This window comes from Leopardus geoffroyi, chromosome E1, assembly GCF_018350155.1.
Source record: "Leopardus geoffroyi isolate Oge1 chromosome E1, O.geoffroyi_Oge1_pat1.0, whole genome shotgun sequence".
NCBI classification, from domain to species: Eukaryota; Metazoa; Chordata; class Mammalia; order Carnivora; family Felidae; genus Leopardus; species Leopardus geoffroyi.
The window spans coordinates 54,397,764-54,415,203 of record NC_059330.1 but is presented as its reverse complement, the minus strand read 5'-3'; the positions used below and the strand labels follow the sequence as shown (position 1 = coordinate 54,415,203).

General features: G+C 52.2%; 1 long non-coding RNA gene across 4 annotated transcripts; it reads left to right on the top strand.

Moving 5' to 3' along the window:
* The first annotated feature begins 7,978 nt into the window (after window positions 1–7,978).
* Window positions 7,979–13,857, top strand: LOC123604589. Of its 4 annotated transcripts, none has more exons than XR_006715370.1 (6): window positions 7,979–8,136; window positions 8,468–8,547; window positions 10,319–10,481; window positions 11,001–11,063; window positions 11,646–11,832; window positions 13,620–13,857. It is a non-coding gene; the product is annotated as an uncharacterized LOC123604589 (long non-coding RNA). The 4 variants fall into 4 exon arrangements; XR_006715372.1 differs by having other exon boundaries at window positions 10,996–11,063; window positions 11,710–11,832; XR_006715369.1 differs by having other exon boundaries at window positions 10,996–11,063.
* Window positions 13,858–17,440: the final 3,583 nt, after the last annotated feature.

The window sequence follows — 17,440 nt, the reverse complement described above, 5'->3', positions numbered from 1 at the left end:
TCGGGCTCCGTGCGTCCCCAGGCTACCACTCCCCAGCGCGGGTGTGGCTGCCACACCTCTCAGGGCACCTTTCCCAGTTTAAAGTTGGACACCATGTAGGCTGTGGTGTTGTCAAAAATCGGAAACCACACCCATCATTGTAGCAGAGAGAATTTACTCGAAGGACCTGGTTAAGTGCGTGTCGAAGAATGCAAAAGTTCTTTGACACCAAGGGACGGCCGCTACAGGGAGCAGCCGTCACCCCTAGTGCTGGGGGAACAAGGCAAGAGTTAGAATTTAGGAGCTTGGTCGGGGGTGCCTGGGTGGCTCAGTGGGTTGAGTCCGACTTTGACTCAGGTCATGATGTTAAGGTTCCAGGGTTCTAGCCCCGAGTCGGGCTCTGTGCTGACAGCTGGGAGCCTGGAGCCTGCTCCAGATTCCGTGTTTCCTCTCTCTCTGCCCCTCCCCCACTCACTCAAAAATAAATAAACGTTACAATTTAGGAGCCCGCCTAGAGAGGGCACTAGACCAGAGGCTGGCTCCCGTAGTGCAGAGGAGGGACTGGAACCCACCACTGAACCTGCCAGGGTGACCTTGAGAGGAGCCCGGAGCAAAGAGGAAAAAAATAGAGCCGATTCCCTTCTCCCGGCCTGGGCTGGGGGGCGAGGAGGGGAAAGTGGGGGGAGGGGAAAGGGGGAGTCTCTCGAGCGCCCCCTGCCGGCAGGAGCTAACAGGGCGCAGCGGGCCAAGCAGAAACGGTTCTTGGAGTCCCAGCCCCGCGTTTCACAACCTAGAGTGACTCTGGGGTTTGGAGCTAAGTGGCAACAGCTGAAGAACCAGCACACTGTTTTTAGCTTGATTCTTCCGACCGGGTCGTTGTGCTGTGCAGACCTCTCTGGGGTGTAGCACCCTCAGAGCCAGCCCTTGCCCAGGGCCTCCCAGCCAGTCTTAGAGCCGACATCCTGGCAACGCAGCTGTCCTGGGCTCCGGGGTCCTAGAGAGACCCCTGGAGACGGGCTCCAGAGAGAGTGCACGCGGTCTGCACTGCAGACCCGGCAGGAGGCCATTTGCACCACGACCCCCTCAAGGGCAGGTGTGGTTGGTGCGCAAGTGAGATGGGCTGTATGGGTCTCCCGCCCAGAGGGCTGAGCTCCCCCAAGACAGCTCCCAGGAAGGCGGCCATGGCCTCTCAGCGATGTGGCTAAGATTGACAATGCGGGACAGCAACGCTTTCACTTATTGCCGTGTGACCTTGAGAGAGTGGATTTTAAAAAATGTTTACTTATTTTTGAGAAAGAGAGAGTCAGAGCGCGAGCAGGGGAGGGGTAGAGAGAGAGAGAGAGAAAGAGACAGAATCTGAAGCAGGCTCCGGGCTGTCAGCTCAGAGCCCGATGTAGGGCTCCAACCCAAGACCACGAGATCATGACCTGAGATGAAGTCGGATGCTTAACCCACTGAGCCAGCCAGGTGCCCCAGCTTCTCCAAGTCTTGATTTCTTTCCCTGTACAATCCCCTCAGAGGGTGGTCATGCGGATCGGGGGTAACGTACATAAAGCACAGTACCTGGCACACGCTAGACACATGGTCAGTGGCAGGAACGGAGATGATCTGTAAGAATGGGGGTTGGGGAAGTCTGCCTTTGTCCTTGAGGCTTGTGGGGTGGCCTCGCTCTATGGGGGAGGAAGTGTCCCAGGGAGCAGAAGTAGGGGCAGAGAGGGGGCATACGGGTGCCTGAGGCTCCTGGCCACCCCTCCTCCCCTCCCCCACCGCCAGTCCAAGGAAACTGCCCTGCCCAGAGAGCCTGCCTTCCAGCCTGCGGTGGCCCAGAGGAGGAGTGCGCAAATACCTAAACCATGTGCATAATTTCTAGATTCCACTGCAGTGGAAGTTTGGATCAGAGCGAGTGGGTGTAAAGAATGTCAAGCAAGATTCGATTACAATTTTTATTTTGGAAAAACCTTCATCAAAATATGTATATCTAATTAGGACAATTACAGCACAGGAACAAAAAACTGATTAAAAATCAGACACTCCATAAATTACAAGTGTTTTCCTCCAGCTGGGGCACATCTCCGGCTGCTGAGCTGCAAGTCCAATCAATGGGAGCCAACGCGCTGGGAGCCCGAGGGGGGAGGTGGTGACTCCCAGGACAGGACTGGAGGGGGTGGCTGTTGAGAGGAGGCTGGGGGGGGGGGGTGGGAAACTCCCGTGACCACTTGACCGTCACCCTGGGGCGTGGAGGCAGCTGGGGCTGCTCTGGGACAGGAAGAGCTGCTCACGGGTAGAGGAGCTGGGGTCTGGTGAAGTGTGGTTGTGCCTGAATGGGGGGCACATGTACGGGTGGGTGCACCTGCATGCATGCATGTACATCACTGAACCTGAGCAGCCGATCATGTATGTGCATGCATGTATGATGGCATGAGAACAGCTGTGCAAACATCTGTATCACGGCCAGAAGATGCAACTGTCTGGGCAGAAGTAAAAGGCACAGCAGCATCTGGGGTGTTGCGCCAGAGGCAGGCGTTGCACAGAGAGAGAGAGAGAGAGAGAGAGCAGGCGGGCGGCTCGTCATACGTGCCCGGGTGCCGCCATCTCAGGGATGAGCCCAGCATGTCACCGGGTAGGCAGAGCTGCGCTGTTAAGATATCATAAGACGAGGCCATCCGCCAAGGATGTCCACACCCCAGTCCCTGGAACCTGTGAAGATGTCACCCTACGTGCCTTAAGGATCTTTGCAGATGTGATTAAGCTAAGGATCTTGAGATGAGGACATGGGGGGGGGCAGTGTCATCACAAGGGTCCTTAAAAGTGGAAGAGGTGGGGAGTTGGAGAAGGACATGTGATAGCAGAGGAATGGTCAGAGCTATTCTGTGTCACTAGCTGTAAAGATGGAGGAAAGGGACCAAGAGCCAGGGGATGAGCGTGGATTCTAGAGCCTGGAGAAAACAAGGAAAAGCATTCTTTCCTTAGAGCCTCTGGGAGGAACACAACCCTGCTGACATCTTGATTTTAGCCCAGTGAGATCCGTGTTAGACTTGTAACCCACGGAACTGTAAGTCAATAAATCTGTGCTGTGTTAAGCCATTACATGTTTCTTTAAAGTAGGCTTCACTTCACGCTCAGTGCGGAGCCCAACGCAGGGCTTGAACTCACGGCCACGAGATCAAGATCGGAGCTGAGATCGATCAAGAGTCCGACGCAGCAACAGAAAACTAATGTGGAAGGTAATGTTATTTTGCCATTTTACAGGTGAAGACATTGGAGCTCAGAGACATCAGTGATTTACTGAGGCTCGTCCAGCCAGCACTGGCAGATGCACAATTTCAGGCAGGTCTGACCCCAGAGCCCAAGCTAACCTCTCCCTTCTGTCCACCGAACGGCACGGTCTCTCTCAGAGCGGTTGAGAGGGCCAGACTCCTCATTTCCAGGCAAGCTTAGAGACGCCCCTTTGCTGCCAGCTCAGACAAGATGGAATCGAGTGGCCATCTGGGAAGAGAACATTGAAAAGCCTGGACACGTTCCACTTAAAGCCTTGGTTGAAGGCGGCTTGTATATCTTCCCTCCGAGGAGAGGAAGGGGTTTATGTCTGAGCCCGAAGCCAGCTTTGACACACGGCGCTGTCTGTCTCCCCGGCCAATCCCCCTTGAACCTGCCTTAGCCCCTCCGCTCCCTTCCTCCCTGCTCAACCCAAATCTCCATGAGTCTGCGCTCTTGGAGATGGTGATTTAGCAGTTTCATGGCCTTCAGAAGCTCAGGGGATAGATTACCGTGGGCCCAGAACCTCCCATCCCTGGGCAGAAGGGTGGCAGTGGGGTGGGTGGAGAAGCCATTGGCCCCTGACACCCACTCCCTTGCTCTGCACCCACCAGTGAGCCAGACCATGCCAAGAATCCTAGAGCACCATCCAAGATGGCCCAGGGAGGAGGGGGAATGCAGACAAGAGATACTGGCTTAGGAGCCAGACCAGCTGGGCCCCATTGCTGGTTCTCTTGGGAGGTTTGCTTGACTCAATTCTCCTGCTGGGCCTTGGTTTCCATGTCCGTAACCTGGGCTACTTGGAGAACATTCCAGAGATGCCCTCTAGCTTAGACCTGCTGATGTTGATGGCTAGGCTTCTCTTCCCAACATGTGATAATCCAGCACCCAGGGGTGCATGCCTGGCCCTTCCCTGCTTGCAGATTCTCAAGGAGGGTGACTATGGCGTGTGGACAGTAGGGGGCTTGAACTGAGTGTCCAGGCTGTGTCCTGGCCTCCGGGGGATGGTATGGGGACAGTGAGGTCTGCTTTGCAGGAAGCTGTCCTGAATGACCAGTGCGAGAGCCACCCTCAAAAGACAGCACCCCACTTTGTGAGCCCTTCCTCAACCCAGAAGCATGCTGTCTCCCAGGCCGGCCCTCCTGGGCTTTCTCCTCTGGCCCCAGGGAGAGGGTTTTGTGTGGTGAGGGAGATGCTTGACTGGATCCACTCTAACAGAATCAATAGACTTGTGTCAAGCAAGACTCTGATGGGCTGGCTGGAATCACATGACCATCTCTGAACCCATCACTCCAACCAGGAGAATGCGATGTTATGACAGTTCAACCGCATGATCACATGTGTGATGTCATGTGATCACATCTGCAACCAGGTGGAGGGATCACCCAGGCTACCATGTTTGAAGCCCCCGAGAATCGCATGTAGTGCATGATAAGTTCCCCTAAGGAACCCCGTGATGAAGCAGCATGTTAGGCAGACAAAAATGTTTCCCTGAACGCCCACCATGTTCCAGGCATTGTGTGGAAGGGTCGCTTGGTACATCTATTTCAGATGACTTCGGGAGTGTCACGCCTTACACTCCTTACCTGGGGCAGGTGAAGGCATCCCTGCCTCATACCTTGCTTTCAAGGGACTCCGTCTGGAAGGAAGGTCTGTGCTTGGTAATCTGAGGCTTCCTCCGCGAGACAAGGGGGAGACTGGGGTGGTTCTGAGATGCTCCCTCAATGGGCATCTCATTCACTCTGTGCCTTAGTGGGCATTCTGGGGCACCTTGATTCCAGGATACCCCGGTGCGTGAATGTGTGTGCGTGTGTGAGTGTGTATGTGTGTGTGTTGTGAGGGTGGTGGGCGTCGGGGGTTTGGGACTCTCAGTCTTAACAGACAAGGGAGAGGTAGGGCAAGAGGGAGGTCTTGGGGACCACTGCCGTGTGTCTCTGGGCCCCTGTCCTTGGCCGCCTATGGCTCCCTGATTATTACTCTGGGCCCAGACAGAGGCAGCTGTGTGGTGGTGGGAGAAGCTGACAGTGACAGGTGACACCGGCTGTTGGGTCTTCCTTCTGTGAAAGGCAGCTCTGCTGTCTTCGCCGTCTCTGGTGCCCTGGACAGTCTCCCAATGCCCCTCCTGCACCTCCCTCTTCAGTGCCCCGCCAGCCCCCACTGGGGGCCCTGAGGGACAGAGGGGCAGTGTCTGGGGTGAAAGGTCTTGGGCTGGTCACTTGCCTGTTTGCTCCCAGGTCCACTTCGCATGCTTCCCCTGCTCTGCTCAGAAGCAACATGGCTCCCGGCTGGTTCCAGCCACGCTACAGGCTGAATGCTCACGTCTCTCTAGATCCATCTGTTGAAACCTACCCTCCCCAGTGTGGTGGTGTTAGAAGGTGGGGCCTTTGGGAGATGATCAGGCCACGAGGGTGGAACCTTCCCAAATGGGGTTCGTGTCCTTACAAAGTAGACCCTAGAGAAGGCCTCGTTCGTCCCACCACGTGAGCACGGAGAGGAGACAGCCGTCTGTGAACCAGGACGTGGGCTTCCACCAGACACTGAACCTGCCAGCACCTTGACCTTGACCTCCAGCCTCCAGGACTGTGAGGACTAGATGTCTGTGGTCTAAGCCCCCATCTCTGGAATTTTCATGAGAGCAGCCTGGACAGATGAAGGCAGCGGGTGAGGCCCTGGCAGGGAGAGAGGAGGGCAGGAAGAGGGAGGCGCGTGGTGTTTCCTACTCTCCTCCGCAGTCCTGCTCCTGTGAGACAGGCCCACTGGCCAGCACGAGGGGCCCCGCTGCTCCTGTGGCTCCCGCCCGGGATGGCAGCAGCTTCGTGCTGGGCTAGTCCTGACCCACCTCACCATCCCCTGTCTGGTTTCTCAGTTCGTCCTTCACCCATGTGACCAAGTCCCTGTGGATGTGGCTCCCCCTTCAGATCCTCCGAGTGGCGTCTGCTTCCTTCTTGGACCCGATGCTGCCACCATCTGGTTGGGCCTCAGACAAACCTGGACTCGAATTTTCCTTCTGTCAACAACACGCTGTGTGAACTTGGGTTAGTTGCTGTTCCTCTCTGGACTTTACTTTTCCCGTCTGCAAGAGGGAGAGGAGGACTCCAGACAGCAGCCCCTGATGAACCCTGGACCCTCTGCCGGGGCAGAGGGGTGGGATCCAGGACTTTTCTAGGTGTTCTTCTGGGGCTCCTTAGACCCACTCACTCCCCGATATCACCCCTGTGATCCTCTAAAGCCGTCTCTACCTCATCTGGGAGGGTGTGGGAGGTGTGCTTGGCCTTAAGTCCTAAAGCCCACTTTCCCCGTATATGCAGGGCTCAGACTAGGAGGGAGTGGTCAGAGCCACGAACACGTGCCAGAAAGATCTCTTCTCCAGCGGTGGAGGAATGTGAGGGGAGAGCATATGATCATGAGATCTGGGGGGGAGACCCCAGGGACCCCTTCCTCAGGAGGCGGCCTCTCACCTGTGCTGGGCATAGAGGGCTGACACTGGGGGCAGGGGAAGCCGAGGGGAGCAGGGAGCGGGAGAAAGGGAGGAGATCAGAGCAGAGCCGAGGCCTTGTTTTGGGTTTGAAATGCCCAAGCTGTTAATGTGAGAATAATCAATGCTAATTTGCACATATCTGGCCGCTCTGGCGGGTTATCTATTTCCCGTCAAGATGGCCCAACGTCTCCTCCAGATCTTCAAGCCTGGTGCGGCCCACCCAGTCTCCCCCTGCTGCTCCGAGGTGCGGTGGGGCCGGCTCAACCGGGGAGACAGTGGTCAGCCCCCACCCCACCTCCCGGCCCAGCCCCAGCTGCCGGTGGGCTGGAGGGAGCCCAGGAGACTGGAGGGGAGGAGAGGGCTAGGGGGCTGGCCAACGCCTGGCGGGAGAATTAAGCAGAAGTGCAAATTACCCAAACCCATGATTAACATTTCTTCCAAATCTGCATGAATATTAAAACGCAACCCACCCTGGTCCCCACACAATGAATTCTGCATGAATCTTAAGATAAATCGTTTGGATAACTTAGCGGCAGCTGTACTCCCCTGTCGCCAGCTGCCTCCCAAAATCATTTCAAGGCGGGTAAGAGGAGAGAAGAGGGGAGCATGGGGGAGAGCCGGGAGGGGGCACGAGAGGTGCTAGTCAGTGTGGGTCCTTCTGCTCAGGCACCAGGGCCAAGCGGGGCGTTGGGCTGCATGTGAGGAGTGGGGTTTGCAAAGCCTGGGCTTCGGCCGGTTTTCTGGAGCCACCGCGGGAGCTTGCTGAGGATCCCTTTCTTGCGTTCCCAGGAAGAACCTTCAGGGCCTCCTGAGCTGCCCGCTCCCTCCTTCCCCTTCTCCTAAGAAGCAAACCAGCCCTGTTTGCCCTCAGCTTGTGCCCCATCCTTCTGGAGGGCCATGGTTCTCAACTGGGATATCTTTGCCCCCCAAGGGAAATTTGGCAAAGTCTGGAGATATTTTTGATTATCATCACGGAAGAAGATGCTACGGGCATCTGGTGGGTGGAGGCCATGGATGGTGCCAAGCATTCTACAATGCACAGGACAGCCCCTCTCCTCCAGCGACCAAGATTGTCACTGGTGCCGACACTGGCAACTTACCCTGGTGCCAACTTCACCTTGGAGGCATCTGGTTTTCCTCCGAACCTACCCCTGGGCTAAAAATGAGTTACCAGGGGCCCTGGGGGAGAGGTGGGAGTCTGGCTTTGACTTTTGGAGCCTAGCAACATCACCATTGTGACTGTCATTGTACCAGACAGGATCTCAGCGGGAAGCAGATGGCACCAGCTAGGGGTTCCAGAGAAGGCAGTCTAATGAAGAGACCATTCGTATACATACAGACTTGTGAGCAGAGCTGAGGGAGCCAGCACAGGATGATGTAGGATCCAGGGATCCACACCAGTGGGGAGGCCTTACCACCTGGAGGTGAGGGAAAGGAGTGTTTCTGGTGGAGCCTGCAGAGCCTAGAGCCATGGAAAGAGGAGGGGTGCTCCAGGACAGCAGCAGGCAAGGAGGGAGTGAGCGGAATAAATACCCCAACCTTTCTCTCTCTTGCCCTCATCCTTGAGCCAGTGTCTTCAATTGGCCAAACCCAACTAGAAGGGAGGGACAAAAGCGCCTGGTCAATCAACCTGTAGAGGTTGGAGGGAAGGAGAAAGAATGGCTTTCATGGAATGGCAGCGGTGGGGTGGGGGGGGGGGGTGGGGGAGGTGGGAGGAGACGAACAAAGAGAAGCCAGCACGATGCTCATTACCAGCACCAAGGGAAGCCACCCAGATGCTCAGCACATACAACAGTCGGTCAAAGAAGCCCCACGGAACGACCCACATCGTAGACGTGAGTAGATCGGTACAAAATGCCTTTTGGAAAAGCCTAGACTATTTTCCAATGGTAGAGCTGGGGTTAAAATGTTTAGGATTCGCTGGGGAGGGAATCTCAGAAAGAGCTTCAGTAAGCCAATGGCATGCTGGGATTCGATTTACAAAAATGCAATTTAAGCGCAAATTTGCAGCCCACCCATCGTATAAAGGGAATAGTCAGAGGAAGAGAACTCCACCCTGGTGTGCCCTGAGAGGGACTGGTTCTTTGGGGGAGGACGAGTTGGCATCTATAGGACTTGCTCAAGACCGGGGGTGGGGGTGATGGACACAGGACCCAGGAACATTCGGGCTTTTGGCCTGACAATCGGTGGACGGTCGTGGCTCCTCCGGATACAGGAACGACCGGGACGAGGGCTGGGAATCAGGTTCTAGTGGACTCCAAAGCCCTGCTCTGAGGAGACGGCCACCTCTGGGGACTGTGGGGAGCATCTGGAGGTGGCAGCCCATTCCCTTCCCTTCCCTGTTCCCATGGTGCCCTGCGCACAACCTCTCCTCTCCGGCTGCAGGGAGGCTGGTGGTGTTTGCAGAGCGGCCGCGGAACCCGAGGAAGGGGTTTGGCCTGGAGAGTGTGAATGGCCTCCCCGAGGTAAGCAGACCAGAGGGGCTGCTGCCTCCTGTTTCCTGTTTTAGGCAACAGCCTAACAAGAAGTAGACAAACAGGAGTGCTTTTCAGCTCAGCGGGGCGATGGGGGGAGCGAATTAAAATCCCATTACAAAAACACTGCAGAGGCTGCTGGCAGCCTTGTTGATGATCGTTTACACCAATGTGCACACACCGAAACCTTCCTTGCTGTGACCCAGGCCACACAGGCAGCCGTGGAAAGAATTCTGGAGTCGAGTCAACGTGGTTCCGCCACCTGCCGCCTTCGGGCTGGTGACCTTGGGTGAGTGGCTGAGACTCCTGTGGCCTCAACTTAAGCTCTCCTGTGCTGGAAGCCTTCTGTTTGCTCTCCAGACCACTCCCCACTTTCCCTCCCCCTCCCCCTACCTCTTCTCTGCCTGGTCCGGGAGGCGGCCTCTGGCTTGCTGGCTTGTGGCACTACCGGGAGCTCCAAAGGTGGCCAGAGCAGGTAGGACTTGGGCTCCCCAGCTCTTTCCCTGCCAGGGTGTGGCTTGGCTTTAACTACCACTGTCACTTTCTCCATGGTCACCTCCATTCCCAAGTTCTCCTTTTGTCCTCAGCGCTGGGCGTGCAATGGCTTCCCTCCCTTCTGGGCCCTGGTGTCCACTCACCCTATTCCCTGAGGCCCTCAGCCTTGCTTCACCTTCAAGAGTGCTTCACCTTCAAGAGTCCCTTCATTTGACTCTTTTCCATCAGTATTTTAGGGAGTGCCAGGACCCTGACTGTCCACCCACCGCATGGGGCTGGTGTTGGTGGTGAGGCCACAACTCTTGGAAGGTGTTAAATGCAGGGCAGGGGAGCCCACAGGGAGCACTCAGGGAGCGTGGTTAGGACTAGACCGTCTGGGGTTTTGTCCCGGTTCTACCACCCAGTAAATAGCCATGGAACTTCAGACAACTTGTGATCCTTTCTATGCAGCTTCAGTTTTATTCCATAAAATGATGATGTTGATGATGGTAATGATGTCACATATGTCACGGGGTCATTTTGAGGATCAAATAAGTAAATTCATGTGAATTTTTAAAATGGCCCATCGCAAGCTGCCAGAAACATTAGCTATTTCTTCTTACGGTGGTATATTCTCCCGAAACACATCTTCTTCCAGGTCACACAAAAGGCCTCGTCGGCCATCAACCTCCATCTGTCTTCGAATAATGTGATGGTGAAACAGTTTCTTCTGTGGTTCCAAGGACCTTGAGGCCATCTCTGTCCCAGGGGAGGCCCATGTGCCCAACTCCCATCCTCAACCACCCGTTCTGAGAGCTCTGGTGAGGTCTTGGGAATCCAGTCATGGATATCCCTGGTCCCCAGTAAGACTGCGGTTTGCTGAAGGTTTGTTTTACTCATGAATGTGTATCAACAGCCTAACATAAGCCAGGCACTATGCTGAGCCTTGGGGACGCTGTGTTAAACTTACAAGGACTCTCTTTCTGCATTGGGCTATTCAGTTAGGATCATAAATGACCCCTGAGTCACAATGGACCAAGTTTAGAATAGCCACGTAGGAGTGGCGAGTGTCAGTGGCTCTAGGATTCTTGGCTGCTTGGATGGGTTTGGGAGGGACTTCTATAACCACCTATGTTCTAAAGATGTCATGTCACACCCATATCATTTTGTTGGATTTGCTTTAGAAAAGAGGGCTTGGCATGATTCTGGCCAAAGGCCTCCCTTTTCTACAAAGAAAGCCCACAAATTTTAACTCCCACCATGACCATCACCACCACCATCATGGTCACAACAATAGAAAACTGCTTTTCTTATTTTGGCCACCTTTTTTTCCAGAACAGAAGATGGCACAACAGAGTCCTTGGCAGCCTTCTCTCTGAGGTTCTTCATTTTTCAGTCAAGAGGTAGGTTCTCCTCCAGTCCCCAGGAGAAGAGTAAGGGACAAGGTGTGCTCCAGACAAAAATCTTAAAGTGAGGCATTCAGAAAAGAGGTCAGACTGGTTCAGTGAGTGGTTAAATTCTTCTTGAGTTCATAAGGCCTGGAACTTCTGTCACTTTTCATCCTTAACTCCCTCACCCTCCCTTCCTCACCTGTGCTCCCCACCCTGCACTGGGCATGGGCTTGGAGTCTGGGGGACCTGCTCCATCCTAGCTGTGTAACCCCAGGTAAGTGGTTGAGGATAAGAATATCAACCTCATAAGATTATTATGAGAATCTGATGTCAATAAACCACTTGGTCTAGTATCTGGTACATAGTAAATGCTCATTGGACGCCTGTCATCCATCTGTCTATAGTCTATCTTTACTGTCTAGGTATCATCTTCATGATTAAAGCATCTTTTTTTTTGGTTCAGGTTATCTATAGGTGTGTGACAAACAACCCGAAACTTAGTGATATAAAACAATTATCATTTATTCTTCCTATCTCTCATGATTTTGGGGTTAGCCAGTCAGTTCTCACTTGGGTTCTTTCATGTGGTTTCAGTCAGAAGGTGGTTGGAATCATCTTAAAGACCTCCTCACTCTCTCATGTCTGGTGATTGATGCAGACTATTGGCTGAGACCTTAGCTGGAGCTGTCTGTTGGGACACCTGTACGTGACCTCTCCGTGTGGCCTGGGCTTCCTCACAACATTGCGGCTGGGTTCCAAGAGCAAGCATCCCAAGAAGCAGGTAACCACATGGAAGCTCTGTTGCCTTTTTTTTGACGTAGCCTTGGAAGTCACAAAGCATCATTCTTGCCATACTCTACGGATTGAGGGAGACACTTAGGTCTGCTTAGGTTCGAGGGAAAGGGACCCTTCATCTTGATGGGGGAGAGACCAAATCACATTGCAGGAAGACTATGTAGGAGGAGATATTATTGCAGCCATTTCTGGAATATAATCTTCCACAGTTTGATCTCTTCATTAGACCTTGATGTTTTCTTGTCCTCTGGTATTCACTCTCTTAGAGGGTTAGACAATACTCTCTCTGTGCCCTTTGGGAAATCTACTGCATTAGAGACAGCAGTGTCCTAGGAGCCCAGATCTTTGGTTTCTTGAACCACCTCTGTGTGGTGCTTCTGAGCCAGTCTGGAGCTACTCACTACCCCTTCTCCATTTCCATACCTTCAGTACTACAGAGACTCAGAGGCAGAAGAGGGTATTTTATACCTGAGTTTTCCACTCTGATTAGCTCAACACTTCTCCACCCAAAAGAAGAAAGTCAAATCATTTTATGGGATTTGGGGCTGGGATATCCACAGCCACAACCCTCCAAACACCAGCTCTTCTGGTTCAAGAACTCATTCCCAATAACTTCATCCCTGGCTCACCATCGTTCCAGAAGCCCAGAGTCTCCCAAACTTACCTTTTCTTCTATCCTCACTGTATTGTCTCTTGCTACATAGCACATTACAATAAAACTTAGTGACTAGAAATAACATATACATATATTATTATCTCACAGCTCATGGGTCAGGAATCCTGGTGTAGCTCAGCTGGGCCCTAGGCTCAGGAGCTCTCACAAGGCTGCAATCAAAACTTATCTGGGGCTGCGGTCTCATCTGAAGTCTTGGCTGGGGAAAGAGTCATTTCCAGGCTCACTCATGATAGTCAGCAGGTCTCAGGCCTTTACTGTATCTTGGCCAGAGGCCTTCCTCAGTTCTTTGCCTTGTGGACCTCTCCATAGGACAACTCATGATCTGACAGTTTCCCTTATTATAATGAAAAAGTGAGCAAACAAGAAGAGAATGAGAGCAAGGTGGAAGTCACAGTATTTTACCACTGAATCTTTGAAGTGCCATCTCTGTCATATCCCATTCTTTAGACACAGGCCACTGAGTGCAACTCTCATTTAAGGTGAGGATTTTACACAGGGCATGAATACTAGGAGATGGGAATCATTGGGAGCCATTTTAGAAATTGCCTATCACAGACACCATGGCCATGGGATTTGGGGGAGGCAGATGTGAGATTCTGCTTTGCTGATAATAAAAGAGGACATGAACTTTCATAGCAGCATTATTCAGAATAATCAAAAAGTGTAAACAGCTCATATGTCCATCACTGGATGAATGGATAGAAAGATGTGGTATATCCATACAATGGATATGAAAAGAGATGAAGTACTGATAGGTACTACAACATGAATGAACTTTGAAAATATACCAAGTGAAAGAAGCCAATCACAAAAGACCACATATTGTATGATTCCATTTACATGAAATGTTCAGAATAGGCAAATGTGTAGAGACAGAAAGTATATTAGCGGTTGCCAGGGGCTGGGGGAGCTGGGGGCACCAGGGGGGTATAGTGGGTTGAATGGTGGCCCTAAAAAGATATGTCCGTATTCTAAACCCAGAGCCTGTGAATACGACCTTATTAGGAAGAAGGGATCTTTGCAGATGTAATTAAGGATCTCGAGATCATCCTAGATTTTGGGCAAGACGTAAATTCAGTGACATATGTCCTTATAAGAGAAAGGCAGAGGGAGATCCCAAACCCAGACATCTGGAGGAGATCACACGGAGATGGGGGCAGAGACTGAAGTGACGTGGCCACCAGCCAAGGAACATCTGGAACCTCCAGAAGGTGAAAGTGTCGAGGGAAGATCCCCATGTAAAGCTTTTGTACAGAACGTGGCCCTTGCCTCTCCTTGGTTTTAGACTCTGGACTCCACAACCGGGAAAGAATAAATTCCTGTCATTTTAATCCACTAAGGGTGTGGTAATTTGTTACCGCAGCTCCAGAAAACGAATTCAGAGGGTAGTGGCTAAGGGGTACAGGGTTCCTTTTCAGGACAATGAAAATATTCTAGAATTGACTGGGGTGACAGTACACAACCCTGTGTATAAACTAAAAACCATTGAGTTGTTCACTTTATTTTTATTTATTTATTAAAAATTTTTCTTTAAATGTTTATTTATTTTTGAGAGGAAGAGAGAGACAGAGTCAAGCTGGGGAGGGGCAGAGAGAGAGGGAGACACAGAATCCGAAGCAGGCTCCAGGCTCTGAGCTGTCAGCACAGAGCCCGACGCGGGGCTTGAACCCACGGACTGCGAGATCATGACCTGAGCTGAAGGCCGACACTTAACTGAGCCACCCAGGAACCCCGAGTTATTCATTTTAAATGGGTGAACTGTATGGTATGTGAATTATATCTCAACAAAATCATTAAAAGTAAAGTAGTTGGGGAGATTTTCCCCTCTTGCAGGAAGCCAGGGACAGAGGCAGACCAGAAGAGGGACAGTTTTGCTTCAACTTGGACTATTCCATAACGCCAAGCTACTCCCCCAGGTAACATTTTTCTCCACTGGCCCTTGGCATCTGGGCCCTACGTTCCAGGTCATAGTGGTGCCATGGGGAGGCAATGTGTTCAGGAGATAGTCACACCTTCCCTGCTCCCTCTTTCTCATTCATGTCACCATTCCCTCCTGTTCATGTTTAACTTTCTCTTCTCACCTCTCAGTTTTCACTCTATGCTGCCCACCCCCCAACGCCACCACCCCGTTTTGTGCTTCACCCCCTCTTCCCCTTCCAAATTGTAAAGCTCCAGGGTGGAATCCATTTCCAATCCCTCAGATGTCAGGGGAATTGAAAGCATGGCAAATATTTCCGAGATCTAAATTACACCGACCCCGGAAGGCAGAACTTGCAGTATAATCCAGGTTATGAATTGTAAATCAGACGCCATGCAAAGTACTTGCAAAAATTCAATAAAGCTTTTGCTCCCAGCACAGCAAAGCCCGGCCTAAGGAGGCAGGAGGAGGCAGCTGGGGAGAGAAGGAAGGAAAGGGAGACATGTGATGGGGAGGGAGGGCAGACGGTGGGTGGGGCTGGTCTTAGCACTGCTTGGTCAAGGCTCTCATGGCCAGCAGTTGCCCCTGCTCCTGTTAGTAGGAGTCAAGAGGTCTCCATGGCCTTTGGCTAACACGTCCTCCAAGATTTAATTCAGTCTTGCAAATAAGAATACTATCTTTGCCAGGCAGTCTAACCTACAGAGGCCATGAAAGCGAAGGGGGGCTTCTAGACCACTCATTTGGCATCAACTCTCAGGCTGCCTGTTTATACAAGTTGTTACCCAGGTGTCTTGCAGGTCCAGAGCGGGTGACAGTCACTGATATGTATGTAGTAGGGGATGCCCTGCCTGATATTAAATTCGTTTTCATCTCCGTGTTAGTGAGAAAGAAGTCAGAGAACTCGCTGTGGATCCACTGCTGTAGGAGGGAATGCAGTGTCACCCACGCCCAGCCCAGAGTCTTATTTAGAAGCAAGGTTGAGGAGCAATGGCCCCACTTCATGGCTGGAAGTGGGTGGCCCAAAGGCTTTTATGTTTTAAGGACTGGCGATTGCAAGAGAAAGGAGTGGGGGAGAAACAGCACAGGTACTCACTTCTCCCCTGGCTGCCAGGGCTGGAGATACACAGAGGTACGGTAGTAGTTCTGCCAGCCCGAGCTGGGGGATTCCTGGGAGGTCGTATTTTGTACAGTGATGTCTCTGGAGCACAAGAAGGTCAATAGCACCGTTCATTCAAGAACTGAAGGGAAACAACAAGTGCGTGGAGATGGCACCTCACCGCTCACACCTGGCTTCACGGGTGTCCCAGTACATCTGCACAGATGACCCACTGATTCATTTCACATCCACCTGCTGGACACTGTGCTGGCTGCCAGGAATATGAGGGTAAAATGAGGTCCTTCCTTGAGCAGATCTGATGGTGATAGATTGAATCCTTCCTCCCCGGCTTCCAGATGCTCAGAAGACCCAGGTAGCAGGCACCAGCCTCAGGGACAGAGCAGGTGCTGCCCTTGGTCACAGCAGAGCTATGGGGCTGGTATAAAGAAGACTTGAACTACCAGTGGTGGGAGGGGGGTTGCCAACACAGGGCTTTAGGAGGCCTGAATGTTCCCAGCCTATTAATAGTCATGACGAGAAGGATGTGGAAAGCCTTCTCTTCAGGTGCTCAGGGCTCTGCTAGGCAATTAAAATGCAGCATTGCACATGACTCTAATGAGGACACCATTAATATTGGGGGCAGCCCTAGCTCTGGGCTGCATCCTGGAAGACCAGCCTCATCAGGGAGGCCTGGCCAGAAAGAGTTCAGCACAGCCTTTTTTCTATAAAAAACATCTGTGTCTGTCTGTCTGTCTGTCTCTGTCTCTGTTTCTCCCTCCTTGCTTCCTCCCACCCCCTGTACACCCTTGAAGAACATGGAGAATATGCAGTGTAGGTGTGAAACTGAGCCTGTTCAAAACCCCAAGGCCTATGTGACTCAGCTCTACTATCTGCGGACCTTTGGCAGGTGTCCTCCCCAGCACACACACTCCATGATCCCCACCTCCTGATATTCATGTGCTTGTATAAATCCACACTGCCACCACCCCTCGAGTGTGGGCTTCTACCCAACAGAATAGAGCAAAGGTAAAGGAACATCGCTTCTGTGATCAGGCTTTATAAGATTGCCATTTGTGTTGTTAGCACATTCCATTGCCTTCTGGCTTCCGTGCTCTGATGAAGGAAACTGGCTTGTTGGAGAGGCTCACGTGGAAAGGAACTGACCTCCAGCCAATAGCCAGCTCGCAGCTGAGACCTCAGTTCAACAACCCTCGAGGAACTGAATCCTGCCGGCAGCCACATGAGCTTGGACTTGGATCTTTCCCCACTCAAGCCTTCAGATGAGACCCCAGCTCTGGCCAACACCTTGATGGCAGCCCTGAATAGAGGCCCAGATGAGCCAGGCATGGACTCTTGACACACAGAAACTGTGAGATAGTAACTGTGGCTTTTAAGCTGCTAAGTTTTTGGGATGAATTGTTACCCAGCAGTAGATAACTCATACAGCAAACAATTTAACTTTTCAGGATTTTGTTTCTCATTTGGAAACCAGTTCTGATCCTACGATCTCACAGGGTTGCTGAGAGGATTAACTGATTGGGTGCATGTAAGGTATGTTTTACAGTGCTGAGCACCCAGAAAACAGGGAAGAGCCACTTCATTATTAATTTACATCATCCTAAATAACAATGGCTATTTTGGATCACTGTGTTTAGAACCCCTGAGCTGGCTTGTCCAGGAGAATACCAACAAGATCAGATATACTGCTTCAGTATCAGTGCTTGCATTTATACAGAGTTCTCCAGTTTACAAAGCTCACTAACATTGCACTCACTTGACAGGTGAAGTAGGAAGCCGGGCCTTTCCCAAAAAATTTATTTGGCGTATATTTTCAGAAGGGACAGATCCCATTTTCCTACTTTTGGGCATCCTCACTGGCTTCTTGTCCTGCCTAGATCTTAGGC